At 41.1% G+C, this 5,783-nt stretch overlaps 1 pseudogene; it reads right to left on the reverse strand.

The window, feature by feature from the left end:
• Nucleotides 1-5,783, reverse strand: part of LOC106300340 — a 14,798-nt pseudogene that overhangs the window by 7,867 nt on the left and 1,148 nt on the right.

The raw sequence follows: 5,783 nt of genomic DNA on the forward strand, positions 1-5,783 counted from the left end.
CAAACATTTTCACGGTTTGCCAATTTCGAATTGTTGCATTTCCGACAAGGACAGAACATCTTACCACTTTCTTGGGCGAGCGGTGTTGAATCTGCTTGATGCATAAATGTCTCCAGCCCCGCAAGGTATTCTTTCGTCACTCTCCCGTTAGCATCTCTATGTATATACATCCACTTCCGCAACTCGAAAATATTCCCGGAGCCAGCCATTTTTTTTTCTTTCACGTTTTTTTTGTTAGTGTGTTTAAAATGATGTTCAAACATCTCTATTTATAGAAAATTTTTGAATCTGGTAGTTGTAATTTTCCTACGAATTTACGACGAAAATTAGTTAGGTGGCCGAAAAAAAAACGTGTGACAAACAAAGTTGGTGGATTCAAAATTTCGTCGCTAAGTAGACATAAATTGTTTCCTCATAAAGACCACGCTAAGTTTACGTGAAATGTACGAGGAAATACGATTTCCTCGTAAAAGCCACGTGACTTTACATCGACTTTACGACGAAACTGTTTCGTCGTTACTTTACGAGGAAATAACGCTGTTTTTATTTTTCTGCGTAATTTCCTCGTAAAATCGACGTAAATTTACGAGGAAAAATATTCCTCGTTAATTATCCTCGTTAAGCTTACGTTTTCTTGTAGTGTAAGAGAAGGACTTCTTGTTAAACTGTGTTTGTGATTCAATAATTGGTATCAGAGCCATACACATTGATACAAGCCTAGAATAAGAGATCGTGTGAAGAATACGACCATGGCCGACGTAAAAGAAGAAGCTGAGACGAATGTCAAAGGAACGGGACCTTCGTCCATTAAGTTTCCGATGCTAACCTCTACCAATTACACTCTCTGGGCTATGCGAATGAAGATTGCGCTCAAAGTTAATAAAGTATGGGAGACGATTGATCCAGGAAGTAAACATGAAGAAAAGAACAACAAGGCTGTAGCTTTACTCTTTCAATCCATTCCTGAGGCTCTGACACTACAAGTTGGTTATCTCGATACAGCCAAAGGAGTATGGGAGGCTATCAAAGCAAGACATGCCGGGGCTGAAAGAGTACAAGAAGCTCCTTTACAAACCCTAATGGCTGAATTCGACAGACTCAAGATGAAGGAAGAAGACACCATTGATTCCTTTGTAGGAAAACTATCTGAAATCACGTCGAAATCTACCTCATTAGGTGAAATTATTGAAGAGCCGAAGATCGTCAAGAAGTTCTTGAAAAGTCTACCAAAGAGAAAATACATTCATATTGTCGCATCACTTGATGCAGGTGCTTGATCTAAACACGACTAGCTTTGAGGATATTGTAGGTCGACTAAAAGCTTATGAAGAGCGTAGATTTGAAGAAGAAGAAGAACATGAAGACGATCATGGAAAGTTATTATACGCCAACAACAGTGAATCTCGTCAAGATGGTTATGGACGAGGAGGACGACGAAGAGGTGGACGAGGTAACTGGAGAGGACGAGGTCGAGGACGCAATGGTGGTTTCTACGCTCAGAGAGAGGCGTATAAACAAGGTCAAAACCGAGATACAAGTCATATAACGTGTTTTGCTTGCGACAAATAAGGACATTATGCAAGTAACTGTCCGGACAAGCTACTTAAACTGCAAGAAACTACTGAAAAAAGGAAGGAGATACACAAGAGGCTGATGAACTTATGATGCATGAAGTAGTGTATCTCAATGAGGAGAAAGTGAAGCCAAGTATCTTTGAAGTTGAACGAGGGATGGAAAACTTATGGTATCTTGATAATGGGGCAAGCAATCACATGAGTGGGAACCGATCGTTCTTCATCAAACTTGACAAGGGAGTCACAGGAAAGGTTCAATTCGGGGACAACTCACGTATCGACATAAAAGGAAAGGGATCAATCCGCTTTGTTCTCAAAGGAGGTGAGAAGAGAATACTAAAAAACGTCTACTATATACGCGGGCCTAAGGAGCAATATTATGAGCTTAGGTCAAGCCACCGAAGTAGGTTGTGAAGTAAGAATGAAAAACAACGTTCTAATTCTCTATGACAAGGCCGGAGTTCTAATGATAAAGACCACACGGTCAAAGAACCGCTTGTATAAAGTATCTTTACAAACGGATACTATCCAATGCCTACTTACCTCTGGAGCTACGGAGTCATCGAAGTGGCACGCACGGTTAGGACATGTCGCGATCGACACAATGAAGATGATGATAAACAAAGAATTGGTCGTGGGCATTCCTCATATAACTATCGAGAAAGATACATGTGTTTCTTGCCTACTTTGGAAAGCAAATGAGACAACCTTTCTCGCAAGCAACTACGTTTAGAGCGTCGCTTCCTCTTGAGCTCGTGCATGGAGACTTATGCGGACCTATATCACCTCCCACGCCAAGTAAGAAATGCTATGTGTTTGTCCTAATTGATGATTGTACCCGCTACATGTGGACTATACTACTCAAGGAAAAGAGTGAAGCATTTGAGAATTTCAAAGTGTTCAAGGGACTTGCGGAAAAGGAAACAAAAGGGTCGGTAAGAACATTCCGTACAGATAGAGGAGGCGAGTTCATGTCACATGAGTTTATGGCTTACTGCGAGAAAAATGATATCAACAGGCACACGACAGCCCCATACTCACCTCAACAAAATGGGGTTGTCGAACGTCAAAACCGTACACTGTTTGAGATGACTAGAAGCTTACTTAAACACATGAGCTTACCAAATTATTCATGGGGAGAAACTGTAAGGCATGCAACCTATCTAATCAATAGGATTGCAACAAGATCTCTTGCGGGACAAACTCTATACGAAGCCTTGCGGAGTAAGCGACCAAATCTTAGTCATCTTAAGGTTTTTGGTTGTGTATGCTATGCACGAACAGAGATTGCGGGAAGGAAGAAACTCGATGATAGGTCTAAAGCATTGGTACATCTAGGAACCGAGCCTGGCTCGAAGGCTTACCGGCTACTCAACCCTTCAAGCCAGAAGATAGTAGTCAGTCGCGACGTATATTTTGATGAAGATAAACAATGGAAGTGGAGCAAGGATGAGACAGAGAAATCAACGGAATCGAGTGTGCTTGAATTTGATCTCTTACCGTTAAAAGATGACAGCGATCAACGAGTAACTGAGGTGATGAGCGAAGCTGATGATGATGGTGACATGAATGAGGAAGACGAGTGTGAGGAGCACGAAGAGGAAGATGTTATCACACAGCCAGAATTGAGACGATCGAGTAGAGAAACAACTACACCATCATACCTAAAAGATTATATACTCCTAGCCGAAGCAGAGTGCGAGAAGCTATTGATGATTATAAACAACGAACCATGGGATTTTAATGAGGCTAAAGAGCTCGACGTTTGGGTTGATGCTTGTAAAGATGAGATATTCTCCATTGAGAAGAACAACACATGGATACTTGTCGACTTACCAAAGGGTTTCAAACCTATTGGTTTAAAATGGGTGTTCAAGATAAAGAGGAATGCAGATGGAAGTATCAGCAAGTACAAAGCGAGGTTGGTAGCAAAATGATATGTTCAGAGACACGGCATTGATTATGACGAGGTCTTTGCTCCAGTAGCTCGGATTGAAACCATCAGACTAGTGATCACACTTGTAGCTTCACGCGGGTGGGAGATACATCATTTAGATGTAAAAACGGCTTTCTTACATGGAGATTTGAAGGAAGAAGTCTATGTTAGTCAACCTGAGGGCTTTGAGATCAAAGGCAAAGAAGATAAGGTGTATAAGCTTAATAAAGCTCTTTACAGCTTATGGCTGGCTCCTGGAGCATGGAACATCAAACTAAACCGGATTCTACTAGAGTTCGGCTTCACTCGATGCTCTAAGGAACCTTCAGTATACAGAAGAAAAGATACAAAGGGCTTATTGCTGGTATGTATGTATGTTGATGACTTGCTTGTGACTGGTTCTTCCTTGCAGTCAACGGTTGAGTTCAAACGAGAGATGGCAAGCAAGTTCGAGATGAGCGACTTAGGGAGATTGACTTACTATCTAGGCATAGAAGTACTACAGTATGATGGTGGCGTGGTGTTGTCTCAGGATAGGTATGCTCGTAAGATCTTGGAGGATGCTGGTATGAATAGCTGCAATCTTGCTCATGTGCCCATGGAAGTGAATACTCGACTTTCTAAGTCAGTTCTTGAGAAGGGCATTTACGAGAGAGAGTATAGAAGAACCATAGGATGCCTTTGATATTTATTACATACTCGGCCTGATCTCTCTTTCAGTGTAGGCGTGTTAAGTAGATATATGCAAGAGCCTAAAGTCTCTCACGGTGTGGCTTTGAAACAAGTGCTTCGGTACCTGCGTGGTACAACAACACTTGGTTTACGGTACAAGCATTCTATTGCATGGGAACTGATTGGTTATAGCGATAGCTCGCACAATGTGGATGAGGATGATGACAAGAGCACAGCTGGACATGTTTTCTATCTAGATAAAAATCCAATTACTTGGAGCTCACAGAAGCAAGAAATCGTGGCACTATCTTCATGCGAGGCTGAATTTATGGCCGCAACGGAGGCCGCCAAGCAAGCGATTTGGCTTCAGGAACTCATGAGTGAGGTCGTGGGTGATGTATGCAACAAGGTGACCGTGAAGGTTGACAACAAGTCTGCCATGTCACACACAAAGAACCCAGTGTTCCATGGTCGCAGAAAGCATATTCATCGGAGATTCCATTTCATTAGAGAATGCGTAGAGAATGAGCAAGTTGAAGTTGAACATGTTCCGGGGAGTGAACAAAGAGCTGATACTTACAAAGGCTCTAAGTAGAATTCGATTCAAGGAAATCAGAAGTCTTATTAGAGTTCATAGTGTGAGTGAAGATGGAATCAAGCTTAAGGGGCAGAATGTTGGAATAAGCTTGACAATAGCTTAAGACACAAGCTATCCTAATCCTAGTGAGATATGGTTTTGTAATAGGATTAGGAAATAAGGAAAGATTGTTATACTAATAGGATTAAGAGTTATCTAGTCTTATAAATAGAGATGCTTATGTTGTTGCATCTCGTGTGAGTTGAGAGAGTGATTTTGTGATTTGAAACTTGTGAGTTTGATTGATTAATAAGAGAAGGACTTCTTGTTAAACTGTGTTTGTGATTCAATAGTAGGTGTCTCTAGGTTTAACCCACTTGGTTTCCCCTGAACATGGATTCCAAACCACGAGTCTCTTGTCCTTTGTGGTGCATAACAATAAGCCATCGCAGTGAAAAACGTTACGTATGTCGACTTCTTTGGAGAATCAGAAAGAGGATCTTACAGGTATAATGCATGAGGTGCAACCTTAACAGATGGAGCATGAAGGTTGATCTTTACTAAGCAAACCTTATGATTAATCAATGTGATCATCAGAGACTCCTCCTTTGGTGCATGAGCAGCGTGCATCTTAGCGAAGCTCCCACTTTTCAATTTAGCGTTCCATTGTTTCGATGTTTCTCGGAGTCGTACCAAAGGTATAGCCGAAACCCTAGAGAGTATATCCTCTACCAAATCCCCCGGAAGGCTACTCTACAAGTCAAAAGTCTCTTAATAATATAACGAAGAAAGATGGAGAGAGGTGACAAAAAAAAGAGAGAGAGAGATATGGAGAGAGAAAGCAAGCTACAACCGAGATAGACCTAATTTTACATTTATATATAAGTTTCCTATTTTCAAAACTTGAGTCAAAAAGACAATCTAACATATTTTCAAAGGGCAATTGTCCAAAAGAACACCTTTCAAGTTTATGTCATAAAAATGACACCAGGAAATGAAAGTCACAAAAATGACATTCATTAAA

Source organism: Brassica oleracea, chromosome C1, assembly GCF_000695525.1.
Source record: "Brassica oleracea var. oleracea cultivar TO1000 chromosome C1, BOL, whole genome shotgun sequence".
Taxonomy (NCBI): domain Eukaryota; kingdom Viridiplantae; phylum Streptophyta; class Magnoliopsida; order Brassicales; family Brassicaceae; genus Brassica; species Brassica oleracea.